General features: G+C 39.3%; 1 protein-coding gene across 4 annotated transcripts in view; it reads right to left on the bottom strand.

The window, feature by feature from the left end:
- si:dkey-34e4.1 (carboxyl-terminal PDZ ligand of neuronal nitric oxide synthase protein) overlaps window positions 1-17,327 on the bottom strand; it is a 48,730-nt gene that overhangs the window by 23,266 nt on the left and 8,137 nt on the right. The gene's annotated exons all lie outside the window — the stretch shown is intronic.

The raw sequence follows: 17,327 nt of genomic DNA, 5'->3' as shown, positions 1-17,327 counted from the left end.
GAATTATCCATTGATCAACTAATCACTTGATCAGCAATTGTTTCACCTCTTTATGCTGACATTCAGTTCTACACACACACACATACACAGTAAGACAGACCTGCATGTATGTCCTCAGCACAATTGGCACGGTGACAGAATTAAGGTCATAAGTGGGGACAATCTGTCACCATTAAAGCATGATCTGCACTGCACTTTAATATATCAGCAACTTTTAATAGCTTGGCAGCTGACATTAGAGCTCTGATGAAGTCTGTTCAATGTCTGTAACCAAGCCAAGTTAAAAAAAATAAAAAATAATTCTGCTGCAGCTCTCAGTGAAATGAGAAGGCACTGGTCAACTACACGAAAACAACAAACTAATAATAATAAAAAATTATTACTGGTTTGTATCATGTTTAAACCTAGTCACAGGGAATGACAGAAGACCACGATCAGCTGAGCGCTTACCAACCTAAACCAGCTGAATTAAAGTGCCTCACTTTTAATATAATGTAATATAAACAACAGGCCTGTTACATTCAACTCATTATCAAATGAGTCCACTCAAGGTTGATTCAGCCCATCAGCTCCACACGACTCTCTCTGTATTTCATTTCTCATTACAGTGGTGTTAAGATCCCACGTTTCTGCCCTGCACAGAGGAAGTGATTTGTTTTATGTCGAGACAGACGGAGGCAGCAGCAGCAACATTGCACGTGTTCACTGAGACGACTGCGAAGAGGTGAAAGTATGAGCAAAAACGCAGAGAAGCGCCGACTAAAAGTGTCACAACTGGTCAAACAAATCTGGTCGTTCAGCCCTTTGATGAGGTAAATGCTTCTTGCCCCCGACGCACAACTGCACCCGCAGCTATATACACAACCTCACTCAGCCAGGTCCAGTCTTGTAAAAAGTACCTCACAGGGATACTTGAGTAAAATCACAAGTACAGTATCTTGCCAGAAAATGACTTTGGTAGAAGCTGAAGTCACTTTTTATAGTAAAAGTCTTAAAGTATATGACATTTACTGTACTTAAGTATCAGAACTAATTCTCTGATATAAAGAGAGTAGGGATAGAGCCATTGTAGCTCAGTAGTAAGGCAAGTTGTCGTTCAACTAGCAGGTGCGCTGAAACAATTAATCGAGTATTAATCGATCACTAAATTAATCGACAACTATTTTGATAATCGGTTTGAAGCTTTTTTCATGATTAAAACAAGATTTCCGATTGTTTAACCTTCTTAAATGTGAATATGTTCTTAATTTCTTTGCTCTGGATAACAAAGAAATCGTTAAAAGTGAATCATTTTGGTTTGTGGACAAAACAAGGTTTGACAAACACTGATCAACATTTTTTTAGGTTTTCTGATATTTTATGGACCAAACGATTAATCGAGAAAATAATCGACAGATTAATCGATTATGAAAATAATCGTTAGTTGTAGATCTACTCCTAACCTCATGTTGCAGCGTGTGAATGGCAAAACTATAGTGTAAAGCAGCTCATCAAGACTAGAAAAGCTCTATATAAATACAGACCATTATCAACTGTTCATGTATCAAAGATCGTTAAAGGAAATGTAGTGGAGTAAAAGTTGCTAGAAATACAAATAACAAAGTGCATATACGTGAATTTTGTACTTAAGTACAGTTACAAAGTATTTGTATTACAACACTGGTCAGGTCTGATCATTTTTGTTCACAAAGACCAAATAGAGGGAAAAAAAAAAAAATCACCAAAGTCCAAAAGCCCAGGATGTGTGTGTTTTGTCCCTGTTCTGTTTGCTGGGTGTCCACACAACAGCAGCTGTGTTTGCACTCATGTTTCCACGCCCTCGAGTGTCCAGGCTCCTCCGCCGAGGAATTTCACAAGTCTGGCCCGTCGACACAAATCAGTGTCAGTATCACACAGGGTTCAGCTCTTGTTTCCTAACAGCTATCAGGGTCTACAGCTGGACTGTGAGGCTACAGTTACTGATGCAGGTGTTTGACTCCATAGAGACAAAGCTGGTCCAAGACATTGATATGCAGTGCAAGTAAACTGTGGTGGGAAAATGGCTGATGGGAGGATTAAGTGTTTCACGCAGTTTAAAGTGATTGCAGGATACGTTTGGAAAGTGTAATAACTTCCGGAGTCTGGAGTTAAATGCAGACACAAGCCAAAAAAAAAGAAAGAAGACAAAGGAATGCTTTCAAATAAATGGTAATTGTCTTATATCGTATGTGGCAGGTCAAACAGTGAGGCAGCAGTAAAAGAATCTATAAAGTTTTATGTAAAATTGGGGAAACAAACAGGTGAACTGACAGAGGACTGACTGCATGGGTCAAAAAGACTAATGCTGCCTTCATGTGCTGTAGGAATTGTGGTAAATACGAGTTCCCGATGTGCAAAATGCACATGAACGCCTCCTCATGTCGTGATCTCCAGTGAGAGATTGGGAGATCATTTTCATACACCAGTTCCAGAGTGGAGCTGACCTTTGATATTTCAAGATGGTGGAGAGTGAATTAAGATTCATCACGAATGGTTGGTTTATTATAATTATTCATGAATAATTTAATGAGTAAAAAATAGACAAAGACAGACGGTAAAATGGTAGTTTTAGTAAGGAGTAACTTCAACATAAAAAATAACAATAATGACGTACAAAGTCGAAATAATCACTTATAGTCACAAATATGACACAATAATTTCAAATAACAGTCATGTTCCTGCTTTTTTTTAAGCCTATTTTGTGTTATTGGTAGATTTAATCACACAAGCACCTTTCACACAGGACGTCAAAACAAATTGTTCAAACTTTTCTTTCATTTGAAGCAGTAAGTGAGTGAACTTGCGTAATGGATGCAATCAAATCTTTCACAAAAAAAACAAGGGCTTTCAAATGTAATTTGCCGATACCGAAGTAATATATTCTGAACTATAAATTAAATTAAATAAAGTATGATAAGGTCATTGGACCATGTCACTACTCACCACTACTACCATATGAAAATAAAACCAGTGTTGAGACTAAAATTAAGAGAACTGAGAAGTAGAGATAGGTTGAAGAGATAAGATGAGACAGTTGAAATTTACAGGAGACAGGCGCTGTTATGCAAGGACCTCCTGCAAACCTGACCTTTTTAGCCGAGCATTTTTAAGAAGCTACCAGACTTTCATTTGTTTTGCTTTTATTTGTTCTGGGTGGACGTGTATGTCCTCAGGGTCTGTAGATGTGTGTACACACTGACGAGCTTTCTCATCTCTGTGTTTCCATACTTAAAATTCTTTCATGCCCCTCGTGTCTGTTTGAAAGGCCCTGCTCTCCCTGCTCTGGATGCATAGTGATTAACACTTCGCTCTCTAATTATACAGAACTTGGATCCAGAGAGAGCTGATAAAAGAGAGTGGGGTTTTAGACTCGGGGAAGAGGAAACACGCCACACAGACAGAGAGAAATGGTACCCAGGGTTTTAAGAGGAGGAATAAAGAAATGTCCTTGCTGCAAAGTGGAACAATGTCAAGATTAAAGGGAAGTGTGAAACCATAAAACAGATGGGCATCGCTGCATTCTAACGTAACGGTGCTAAATCTACTTCTACTGAGAATACAATATTAGCTCTGGTGCAAATCATGAGATGAGACTGTTCAAAGAACAGAGGAGCAGAAAAATGATTCACTGGCAAAAAACCTGGCATCTGACACTGACAAAACATGCACTAATTTAAAATGAAGCTTTTCATCTGTAAAAACTGAAGAGAAGGGGATTAAATGACTTCCACTACCTATTTATTTGACACACACACACACACAACCAAACCTAGTACAACTTTTAACAGAATTTTACCGAATTTAGCAAAAGATAAAAATGAGTTGACATCCACCTTTGGATATTTGGAGTTAATAATGCAAATTCTTCAACTTGTCATTGGAGCAAGTGAGTGCAATGAGATGATGCAGAAGTACAAGTCAAACCATGAAAACAGTCACTGTGAAAAACAGTAAAACTGAAAAATATCAAGTTGAAATTGATTCAAATATGTTTGTTTCATAGTTTCCTTTACAGGAATCAGATGCTTACCAATATTATTTTTGTGAAGTCAAGGTTTTTGTGCAGATTCTAATGCATTGTTAAAGTCTGCTAAAAAGTATATGTTGTTTTATTTTTCAACCCCAGAGTTTAACATTTTTGTGGTCGAAGTGCAAGTAAAGCTGTCTATTTTACATGTAATTGTGTTATCTGTATTAGCAGCAAATTGCAATCACTGTTCCAAAACCATAGAAACACAAATTGGAGTCTGATTACAATTCTCAGTTTTACGAGAATTACGGCTCGCACACAAAACACCCTTCAGTGGAAACACTTGCAAGTAGCACTAACATTTTTAAATATCGCTTTTATTTTGTGAAAAAACTGCAATGGAAAGAGAAGAAAAAGCTACATTATACAATGAAACACTAATCTAATGCAAGTCTTAGTGAGAAGAAACAAACTCTCTGAATACAGAAGAACCAGGAAACACCAAATCCACCAAATGCACCTTTAAAGTCAGAGTCCAAAACATCTTTTATAATTTAAGGTTTATGTCGCCATTCTGGTGAGGCAAAATGGGATTTTGCTACTTCATTCATTTCAAGTATGAATTTTTCATACTTTCTCTTCTTAAGTGCAAAGTGTTTTGAAATATTTAGGCTTTTAATGCACTTGCTTTGTTATGGGGTTTTCCCGGTACCAACAGAGGAACAATTAAAAAGTTTCCATCTAAGCCTGACTTTGAGTAAGGCAAGAAAACGCTTCCAAAGAGGAGCTTAAACACAGAATTTGAAATTCTCTGAATCACATTTGATTTGATTTTGAGAAATTTACAAAGACAGACTTTAAGACACAGTGAAAGAGGGAAATAAACTTTTGGTCTTAAACTCTTACAACTACACGTTTACTGCTGACAAAGAGCATTGCAGTGCTACAGTGATGTTCAAGATCCACACAAACAGACAGAGCACGTTTATCTCAAAACTTTCTTATATGTGGTGTGCGTGCCGCATCTCAGCCATCAGCCTCATCAGTCTTCTCAGACAACATGACAAATTTCGGTGGACGTTCCTCTCCGCAATCTATTATGAATGTGTCAGACAGGTTCATGCTGTTGCTGCACGAATAAAATGAGGAAGGAGAAGCTGGCTCCGATCCCACTTTTATAAATTTAAAATGGCAACATTACAAGAACTAACTGGAGGAGACAAGAGGTCATTCACTTTTCATAAGGCTTATCAGAGCAAGCGAAGACAATGCAATATGCTGTGACAGTTTCAGAGAAGCTTTTTCATTGCACGAATGCCAAACTATTTAGAAAGCCAACTAAAACATCTATTTAATAACTGGAGGTGACCAAGAGTGGACGATGACAGCTTTTTAATGTGGAAGCTTTGAGATCCCTCGTGTACACATGCTATAATTAATTAGACAAACCGTACAAACTGAGGGAAAATGTAATGTTCTCGTTTTATGAGCTTTTAGAGCTGGATTAGCAACATTAACTGAATACATTATGACGTTTGAGGTGAAGCTTTATTCATTATCATATACTTTACACACACACACACACACTATATGGACAAAAGTACACCAACAGGGCCTGAAATGACATATTCAAACTACTTCAATACGGAGCTGGTCCCCCTTCTGCAGCTATAACAGCTTCCACACTTCTTAGAAGACTCCACAAGATTTTGTGTTTCTATGCAAATGTGTGTCCATTCATTCATTCTGGAGAGCATTTATGAGGTCAGGCACTGATGTTGGACAAGAAGGCCTGGCTCACACAATCTCTGTTCCAGTTCATCCCAAAGGTGCTCGATGGGGTCGAGGTCAGGGCTCTGTGCGGGTCTTTATAGTCCTTGCTTTGTGCACGGGACTCAATCATGTTGGAATAGAAAAGGGTCTTCCTCAAACTACTGCTACAAAGCTGGAAGCATAGCATTATCCAAGATGTCCTGGTTTGCTGAAGCATTAAGATTGTCCTTCTTTGGAGATAAGGGGCCTGAGTTCAGCACTGAACAGGTGTGGCCAAATACTTTTGTCCATGTCCAAGTGTATAGAAATATAACATATGGTCATTTTTTACTACAGGAGTGTTTAGGTGGGGGTGTTATGAATACCAAGATATACAGAAGGTATAAGCTAACACAGTGCTGATTAAAAGCAGCTCCACACGACTCTTGGTGTAGACTTTACGTCACCTGGTCACATTCCCACAGTGCACACAGAAAGTGAGCCACTATTGCACTGCTAAATGTTTCAAAGCGATCGCTACTGCACAAAAAGCACAAATGTTCAACTGTTTGATGGGATAAACGCACCTTGCTACCTACTGCTGTATACACACCAATGCTCCCTCAGTCAGGTTTATTATTGTGTGCTATTATTTACAGTCTAAAGCCAAGCGACACTTATAATCTGTACAGGAACCAAAATGTCAAAATATACTGATGTGAACTTTCAGTAGCTTAAGTTAAAAAAACCATCTCACTGTACTGTAGAACCAAACATAGAAACTAACCCCTTCAAGTGTTTTAAATATGAAAAGCACTGGTGATGTCTCTGTTAAGCTGGCACCACATCCCACTCTACTCACTTATGGAGCGAAAAGCTAATCCCACTTCAAAGAGCTGAAGCGACACGAAGGCGAGAGTCTCAGAGGACAGTGTAGAGGACGTCCAAGAAGACTTTAGAAAACTCCAGGGTTGTCCTCTTGCAGTGCTACCAGTCATGTCTGCACTTTATATTTTTTTGGATTGCGCTCCAAAGTCTGGCTTCAGAGAGATTTCAGAGTTGGAAAAAAGTTGGAAAAGGACAACCGTGGCTTCCCCCTGCTGTTCATGAATAAATCTTAGAAAGAATAAATAAGCAGGATTTTGGTTTTTCAAACCAAAACATGGAATAAGAAATGATGTGTAACCCCCCCCCCCCCCCCCCCACTCCACTTCATCAATCCTAAGAAGGAGTGGAATGCTGGGTGCATCTCAGGTCATTGTTGCTCTCCGTAGAAGCCTTGAATCCATACAGGAGTCCACAAAAGTCTCTATAGATCGCAACCTAGCAACCCCCTCATTACAATTCCCAGGATTTGGGGAGCTCCGAGGAATTTCACTGCTTTTTTTCCTCAAATCAGTATACAAAGAGATGACTGTTGGGGACAGAACAGAGCTGAGAAACACAACAGCTGCGAGAAAGAAAAACTGTGTGGCATTTAAAAGGGGAAAAAAAATAGAAAAAAAAAGAAGGCAGGAAATGATTTGTAATTAAATTAGCACATTCATTTCTTCTTTTTTTCTTTTACAATTCAACCGTTTTGCAGCTACATGTATAGCTGCTCACCTCGTCTCTCTCACACTGGGAGTGATATTTTCAGACCAGCTTTGGCCAAACCAAAGTGATGGACTCAGTCAGCAGGAGTGTAAATAAGGAAGCAATTACCTCAAGTCACCACAGAAAGTGACCTTGGCCTGGATCAGGAAGGGTATAAAATAAATAAAAGGTGTGTGTGTGTGTTTGTGTTGCATTTAGATGCATGCTGCCACATGTCTGTGCCAGAGTAGGTGGCTTCCGCCTGAGTGCAGGTATTATGGATTGGACTTGCTTGCAGGTCGCCTTTGTCAGCCTCTTGTCAGCAGTGGCAGTCTGGTCCTGTGGGAAAGAGTGCTAACAGGAAAAGGTCTCCTTAAAAGGCTGCTTAAAGAGGTCATCTCGATGACAGCAGGGTCACACGCAAGAGAGTGATCTACTGCAAAGGGCATAAAACTGTTTCCTTTTCTTTGTAATTTATTATTTTTCTTTATTTTGTATATAACCTTCTTAGAGAAAGAACACAGCTGGCAGTGACACTGCACTGACTCCATCTGGGAGCTACAGCTGTTCCCTTTTCTGGATAAATGACTTTCATTGCTTACACTGCAAGTGTTTATAGAGGCTGACAGGCAAAACTGATCAAACGTGGTCCAAGTTACCACAGGATTTCTGCACAGATGCACAGGAAGTATCCAAGCTCCTGCTAGTACTACAGCAAACGGAGAGTTGACTCGTCATGACCAAAGGTTACGTCAGGAAGAAATCCTGCCACAGATGGAAATCATGAATGTGACGTGGGCTGCTTTAACTCGTACCTATGGCGAAGAATCAAGAACACTTGAAGCAGCTAAGCCAGAGTGCGGGTCCAGGCAGGCTCTCCTCCAGTGTCTGCGCCTTTGCAGTGAGAATGGATCCACGCCTGAGTGACTCCCTGACACGCGCAATGAAAGGACAGCCAGTCCCAGAGCGCTGACGCCGGCTTCTCAGGGTTAGTCACATGGGACACAGGGGCAAAACAAAAGTAAAACCCTGAGCATGCTGACGCTTGCTTTCAGTGGCACGGCCGGAAGAGGCGGTGGGTATTGATGTTATTATCCTAATAATTTCATAACTTAGAAAAACCCAAATCCAAAGTGATGCAACTGGGAGTTTTTATCTGATCCGTGTTACAAACGCAAGAACTCAAGATAAGCTTGAACATGTTTTATTTTATAAAGAAAGAGGAATCAGTCAGGCATGTCCTGACTTCTGAAGACACCAGTGAATAACAGAACTACACCTACACCTTTCCACACAGATAGTGAAACTTCTCATTGAGATTATTCCAGTAGGATGCAATTTTTGGGCATCCACGTCATAATTGGTGGGCGTTAAATAAAAGAAGTCTTAATATTTATTATTGTTGGTAAAAAGGAGTTTGAAACATGGTTTTAATCTCTCAAACACTGATGTACAAATATTGAATCAGGGATTGTAAACCTGAAGGAATGAATTTAGGAAAGTCAGGGTCAAAGCCACTGCTAATATCATAGTATGCTGATAAGATGTACTTATATTTGTTAGCTCTTAAGGACATAAGGCTTAAGGACATTTTCTGGCATAACCACTGACCTTGCACGCAATAGTCGAACTGGTTCAGTTTAGGGCTAAGATTTTAATTGTGGGTTGGTCATAGTTGGGGTTAACTGCATTAACTGGTTCAGTTTAAGGCTTTGGTTAGGCTGCAAAAATAATATGAATTGGCGTCCAAAAAAGAACAGCTGTGCAAAGCTGTGAGTGTGTTTGTTAGTCACTGTTGTTCAATTATGTCTGACAGACATGTCTTTAGGCAGATTTATCAGTCCTAAAAATATAAATTAATGCATGAAACTTGAACTATAACACCTGGATTATGACAGAAATCCTTGCTTGCCAACTGTAGTTTACAACACAACACATGCTGCTGCTTTCTGGAGCATTTAACCTTTTTCACTTTCAGGATTATTTCAGCCAAGTATGTATGTACTGTATATAGTCGTTTTATATATAGTCTTGTAGAGTGGCACATATCAATCAGAACTGAAAGTCAACTGTAAAAATTAGCCACTAGGGCAAAAGAACATCCTGCATCGAGCTATATGGACATGATGACTGTGGTGCTGTCCAATGCTGCTAATAGGATTACTGGAACAAACGCTGTCAGTACACAGGCCCTATTGTAGATATGTGATCACTGGTCTTACATCCATGTAATATATGTTTTTATGCTACTACTGTACAAGTCAGTATGAGCATGTTTACAAGCGATTTCAACAGATTTGCAGGATAACGTGAGAATAAACTCCAATTTATTAACAGAAAAAGTATCATTAATCATTCTCCAAATACATAGATAGATGGATATTTTTAGATAAATTGTTGACATTTCAGGGACTTATATAAAACAGGATTATAACCAAGAGCTAATAACAAATAGAATGTATGAGTTGTGGCCCTTTGCCATAGAGATTATAATACTTTCCAAATGTGCTAAATTAGTACATTACACAATAAAAACTGAGATTATTAAGCGTTTTGTTTTTCCAGTGCAAATAATAGAATCTGTGATGACTTAATCTGGTCATTTTGGCACACAGTTGTCTGCCATCAGCCAAACAGAAAACAAATTTGAATGGACAGGGCAGTGGGGAGCCTGCAGCTGGTGAGACAGAGGTACGCGATGAAAAGAAATCCAAGGAGAACAGGAAAAACACAAAGGCTACACTAATTTTAATAACACTATGTCAAATGCTTAACCACACATTGACCCCGATTTAGGGGGGGTAAACATGAGGGGCAGCATCTGTGCCTGACATGCAAACATGCTCTGGAACAGGCTTTAGGAGTGTGTGAATGTTTTCATGTAGCTCATTAGTATCTTAAATCCACGTCTTAGGGGACTGAGACAGCTTCTCGTGTAGCCCACTGGTGCCATGTCAACACTGTTGCATCCAACAGTAGACTGTGATTCACTGTGATTCTAAGCATTATGTTGCACCACATATGCTGCATTTGAATTGACCGTTAAATCATGAAGATAACAGAAGGTTGTGCCACCACATGGTACTGAACGCTGCGTTCTGCTTATCAACGCAAGTACCGAGTCACACCCGAAACGAGGGCTCAAACCATTGCGTCACATCATCTGCAGCCGCAGCACAGAAAATTGGCTTAGCTCTCGCCTGCATTCATTTGATTAAAGTGATCAAATCACTTATTTCTTGTCTTTATATTTGAGGTCCTCGCCAAGTCCTCTTTAGTTTAGTGCCATTTGTGCGGAATTAAACAATACCATAGAGATAAGCAGTGTTCAGCAGTGTGCCAACTGAGATGATCACTGTCCTATCTTTTCATGTTACTGTCCTGAATGAATGTGAGTCAGCATCAAGTACAGCCAAAAGAGAAGAGACGAGAAGAGACGAGAAGAGAAGTGAAGATTACGGGCAGCATAGCAATCAATAAAAAAAACAACCTCCTCAACTGACCTTTTGGTGATCTCTTGACTTATGTGGACAGGCACAAAAATCATGGTTCCCAGATGAGTCTTACCTTCCCCTCAAGCATCACCAGAAGTATTAAGGTTACATCATCTCTGAACCTTGTTTTTGCACCAGTCCATCAAGTACATATTACCGTGGATACAATACTGACGTCTAGCCTTCTGGTTTGATAAAAGAAGCCTTGGAAGGAAGGCATTAAGACATTATAAATCAACTGAGTTGGCCAACTCAGTTGATTTATAATGTCAGTTGTAATGTCAGTCACATCACAAATGATGGGGTTTTTAAAAACCAAATGCAACCAATTTGGGTTTTTTTTGCAACCAAATGACTCTAAAACCTTCTTATACAGTGTACAGTATCTGATCCAATACTACTTTCAGCCAGGATAATGTTATGTTAGTATTAACACACTGCTATACCTGTTTGATGTGAGGCAAATGGGAACTAGAGACTACAACAGAGGAAAAAATGGAGGAGATCTGCAGAGCTCAGGCTTTACTACAACCCCCAGACACATTCACACACAGAATGTGAGGAAAACCAGACCAGGTAAAGGCAGAACATACACTGAAACTCAATTGGGATCAAAATCTTCAAACGAAACCTCAAGACGACAGTACAAAGTTTGGGAAACATGCATATGATTAGATGGCTTATGGGCTGTCTTTTCCCTGCATTAACCATTCAGGTTTTCTACCATGATGAGTTGATGCAAGTAAGATGAGTAAGGTGACAGATAGCAGTGTGTTATGTAAAGCAATCTAAACTGTTACACGGCATAGAAACTCTGCTCTTTTCCTGTATGATTAACAACTAAAAATGGATATTTTCAAGTAGCTGTTAAAAACCTGTTGCTGTCTAAATGATAGGACCGAGTTTTAAAGGGCTGTAAATCAGCATGGCATTCACATTGGAGAGAATTAGTGCTTGTGTGGATGGACCCATTTATAGCAGTTCATTAGCACATCATTTATTCAATTAGAGCGAAAATAAAGAGCAATCACTGTTTTCCCTGACAGACTCACAACCCATTAAGCTCCCAAAAACCACACATCTGTCACACTTCACAGATACAATATCGAGACAACAGAAAACAACTGTGAACACACTGGAAAATATTGCAATTATCAAAAGATACAACTTTATTTACAGTGAAAATGTGACACTAGTCATATTTTTTTGCTTGAACTATGACTGAAATGGCGAATCGATCACTTTCAGTCGTTGACTTTTAAATGTCACGTCATAAAGTGAAATTTTCTTCCCTCAAAATAAAACACTGTGCCTCACACATTACAACCAAAGTTGCAGAAAGGATGCCAACATCCAAGATTCCTGTTCCCGTCAGAGTCAACACACACAGCTCAAGAACCAGGGTGACAAATCAGACGGACTGCTGCCAATCAATGTCAACGGGGCATTCGTTTTAATAATTCATGCTTCTGATGTTTCCATATTTGGAAGAGTAATGAGAAACATTCAGGAGGAAGACGTAACAGGTACTGGTGTCGGGACGTAACGTCAACTTAAGCTATGCATTGTTATAAATGATGACAACTTCCTGCACATCAAAACTGACAAACCCGAGACAAGGTTTGATGAATGCAATCTAAATGTGGCCACAGAGAAAGAGACATCAAGGAGGGGAAACAAAAAGAATTAAAGTGTTGCACGGTTGGCGGGGAGAATGAGACCTTGAGGCTTCAGCACGCTGGAACAAGATGAGAGAAGTGAGATGAATGCACACACATACACAGGGAAAGACCTACACATACACACAACTCCAAATCAGATTTAGAAGTAGGGCAGCCTATCAGTCAGCTCAGAAGCCTGCAGCTCCTTCCTCAATCATTATCCAAACCAATGACAGCAGTTTATCAGCCCACTCTTCCCAAGAAAGAATGCTCCCATGCATATATTTTTCTCAGAATAAAAAGGTAATAACAAATAACTAAACCTTGTGTCAACCTTGTGAGTATGCGTTTTGCAAAACTGAAAAAGTGTCCCTTTTCAATTTAAGTTGGCTCTGAGTATGACACAGAATATTCATGAGAAAATGAGTGGCCTCCGTTTCTATTTGTACAACTCTTTGAGCTCTTCTGAAACATGGAGATGACTTGAGAAAGACGTGTTTTAGCAGGATGAGTTCCGGGGAGAGAAGCAGGATGACATTTGTGGTTATTTCAGGACAATCAGGACGACTGGAGTGAATTTGTTGACAAAACACAGACATAGTGACGATACAGCAGAGAAGACAGAAAATACACAGAATAATGCAATGCACTAATGCAATATCTATCCAGTTCCTCTTTTAGTCTATAGGAAAATCCTTCCAGGTGTTTTTGAGATGTTGAATTCACAAGAATTCACAGGAATTCACAGTTCCTCAGGTAGCACAAATAAATATTTTTTATCAAAATGATTGTTTTCCCTTGACTGGTGGTGTTATCGAGATATTGTTTTCATAAAAATGGCACATACACAGTTAATTAGTGCACTTACATAAACCAAAAACGGTTCCAACCCTCTTTAAATCCAAAGACATCCCCACTTATATTCAGGGCAACGGGTCGTTTCAGAGCTGTTTCACGTAGGGTTTGCTTTTAAATATCGCCATAAATAATGAAACGTTAAAGCGCTCTAAATCCTCCTCTTCACTGAATGAAATGTCAAGACTCTTCAGTGTGAAGCCACACGTTTGCTGGCTCACAATAAAAGCCATGTTGGAACGTTGGGAACGGGAACAGAAACGCTGGAGTGCTTTCACTTTGAAATGGGTGCAGGAAGTTTTTGTGTTTGTGACACATGATGCGACGGGAAAAGCCACTGACCACTGCTTCATACGTGAGTGAGTGAGGGAGGGAGGGAGAGAGAGTGAGTGATTGGGTCTGCCGATGTCACACTCTTTATAAAAGCTGATGGTTGTGTGGCGTATGCAACCTTAATAAAGCCTGGAATACAAAGCAACTTCAGGAAAAAGACAAAGAATATCAGTCACTTTATCAGGAAGTGAGCTCATGCTTCCAGGCTACTCCTCTATGTCATCAAACTAGGTCTTTTGTTTGTGTCTTCAAGCAAAGGGGAGGGAGAGTATAATGGCAGAAATGACATATTGTGTATTTACCCTCTGGAGACCAGAACTGTACAAAATGACGTAATCCATATTACTAACATAAAATACATTCTTGGTTGTTTCAGACAAACCTCTTTAGAGTAGAATATTTTAAATGATCAAATGAGTAATCATATGCAAAAAGACAGGATGAAGAAACACCTGACCCACCCTTACTGTGGAGCCACAAGGACAAAACAAAGGCAAAACAGCTCATGTGGCTCATGTGACACACACACACACACACAATACATCCACAGTACACACCCACATACACACGTATCTAATTCCTGGTCTGTTGACTTTAGTTGTGTTTGTACTCGAGATCAGCTACAGAAGGCTTTGCAGCAGGCAGAATGTTATGACCTCCACAGGGACGTTTGCACTGTAATAAAACGGTATGCTTGAGCTTTCTGACACATTGCGACGCCCCCGTATATAGTAAAAAGTAACAATAACAGTTGTAAAGGTGTGATAACACTGACTTTTTACAATGAATCTGGTAAAAAATTGTAAACTGTGAGCCATTCGTGTGGCAGTTGAATTGAAAGGTCTCATCTTATTTGTAGCTCCTGGGATTTAGTTATTGCACGCAGTCTTATTGCGATTGCAATGATGTTTTACTTCTTCAAACCATAAATCCACTGGGGTTTTTTTGTTATCCAGTGGATAAAGAAAACCACAAAGCCACCATTGCTGTGAGTCTGTATGCTGAGTAACTGCTACACAATAACGGTCAGGGAACGAAGAAAATGTGCCTCCAAGCTCCATGGCAGGATTGAGTTCATGGCTTTAGAAAATGTACGACGATGTGACTTGTTTGGGGGCGAGTGTGGGGGAAGATCAGAGTTGACTAATTGTAGTGCTGAAAGACCGGGCTCAGCCTTAGGGCAGATGATGACAGCACAAGCCTGTGTGTCTTGTGTCTGCGTGCGTGCGTGCGACATGATGCTGGTAGTGGAAGCAGGGACCACTCACCACCTGCCCTGTCCATCCATGTGAGCAAAGACCTGCTGTCATTTTAGTGTATATATATATATATATATTTTTTTTTTCTCCATGCACGCACGTGCGCGCACACACACACACACACACACAGATATATATATTTATACATATATAAATATACATACATATATACATACATACATACATACATATGTATATATACACATATATTTTTTTTTAAATAGATATATTTATTTAAAAAGGAACAAAATGGAAAATACAGCGCAATAAAACAAAGACACTGTCCAAACCAAATGAACTCCATTGCACAATGTGGTTTCAGTTATTCATTTGAACAGGATGATAAATACTGTTCTCTGTGCTGTAATTCTTAAAAGTTATTTTCAAAATCCACTACCTAGGTTTTGATATTGTTGTCCTATTGACCGATCGCGAACAAACATGCTTATTAAAAACAGAGAGGCACGGATGGAAACCTTTTTTGGGTTCTTGTCTGTTTGCTGCATGAATGTGAGGGAAGAAAGTGAGACTGCAGAAAAATCAGCGATATCAAACTTCATTCAGTCTCAATCTGTGTGCCTGTCCTTTGATACACTGCACTGTTCATTGCACCTGCAACATTAGTACTTACATCAGTCTAAGGATTACATCCCTATAATTTGATGCCATTACACTATACTTGCATGCTTCATATTATTCGGGTCTCTTAAGATTATTAACTTTGTTTTATTGTATTTTATGCATCATCTTTGTTGTTTACTGTATTTATTGTATTGTCCATTATTGTAAAGCTTTGGTATGTTATAATATGTTGCACTGTGGCCATGGGGAAATGTTGAAAACCCCTTTGTCATAACTATTAAAGAGAAAATTGCAATTGTGATATGATTGCAATAACATTGTAAAACAGTGTTTTCCAACCCCTGGTCCTCAGGGAACACTGCCCTGCATGCTTAAGATGTTGCCCTGCTTCAACACACCTGATTCAAATGAACAGCTCGTTATCAGGCTTCTGCAGAGCTTGATAACGAGCTGTTCATTTGAATCAGGTGTGTTGGAGCAGGGCAGTGTTCCCTGAGGACCAGGGGTTGGAAAACACTGTTGTTGTTGTTGTTCTTTTGATGTCTTAAAATGCTTCACACACACTTTGTTATGAAACTATTTGGGGGGTTATTTGTATCACTGATTAGATGGGTATTTTTAGCGAGCATTTTTTTTAAGTGAAAACCAAGAATATGAAAAGGCATAATTATATTATTAATTGTATGACTGGAAAGTTGTGGTGGTTTTTAATGTCTGCATCACTTATCAGGATGCAGACAGTGTTTAAAGCGGCAGAACAAATAAATGCTTGGAAGTACATGAATAGTAAATCTGTGTTTTTCGCAGCCACTTCAGCTTCATTAACTCATCATAAATAAACAGCATTAATGTTAGCACCGACCACTGAGAGGGTTAGTTTAGCTTAGTTGCACCATTTACATTTATTTAGCGTCTGCACTCAAAGGCTCAGCAAGAGGTCTCACTTAATAACTGTCACTTAGCCAGTTCAAGAGCTCAATGAAACTCTTTATTGAATGAATTAAGTATAATCATGAGAGGAACGAGAAGGAAGCTAGTGAAGCTTAACTGATTCACTAGTAGGGCTGAATGAAGGGAAAATTGCAATTTCTCTGACAGATATACTGATTTTTTAAGGTTCAATATTCACTGTGTAATGGATGGAGCATTAACACATGAGCGAACATCAAACTATTCACTACTCTATATCAAATGCAAGGATTATCAGTGTACAACCATTATCAGAAACTGGGACTGTGTTCATTAATGATCAAACAATAGAAATCATTTCCATAAGCACAATAAACAACAATAACTCACACTTAAATGTGTCATACACTTATGGCAATTAATTGCAGCCTTTAAAAATTTGCGAGCATTGTTTCATTTCTAGATTTCCAGTATTTTTTTTGCTGCAGCAGATCATGCAGACGTGCACTTTTAAACACTGATGGGGGTTCGTGACTTATTTTGGAATTATTGTTAATGAAGAAAAATGGGTCCCTCTTTCTCTTAACAAAGGGTAACCACACTAATCCAACACACATATAGGTCACGCACTATGCTGTTGTACATCTGCCATTGAGCTAACTATGCATACAAAGTGTAAACAGTGCCGCACCGCCCCCACTTCACTACAGATCTCTAACCCCCCAGAGTTAAGCTGTGCTCTCATTTCTCTCCTGGGTTTCTGGGACATGTCATTGTCGTGCAAAAATGAAGTGATTATAAGTAACATTTAGATATCATTTCAGGTTGGATTTTGGTTCCTGATCATTTTCAATCATCATTTGTGTTTAATCTTACTTGGATTTGGGCTGAGAGTGAAATACCTAATTTGTGCGTGGTC

The sequence above is a fragment of the Solea solea genome, chromosome 19, assembly GCF_958295425.1.
Source record: "Solea solea chromosome 19, fSolSol10.1, whole genome shotgun sequence".
NCBI classification, from domain to species: domain Eukaryota; kingdom Metazoa; phylum Chordata; class Actinopteri; order Pleuronectiformes; family Soleidae; genus Solea; species Solea solea.
Note: the sequence above shows the minus strand (reverse complement) of the source record. Positions and strands in the feature narration are given on the sequence as shown.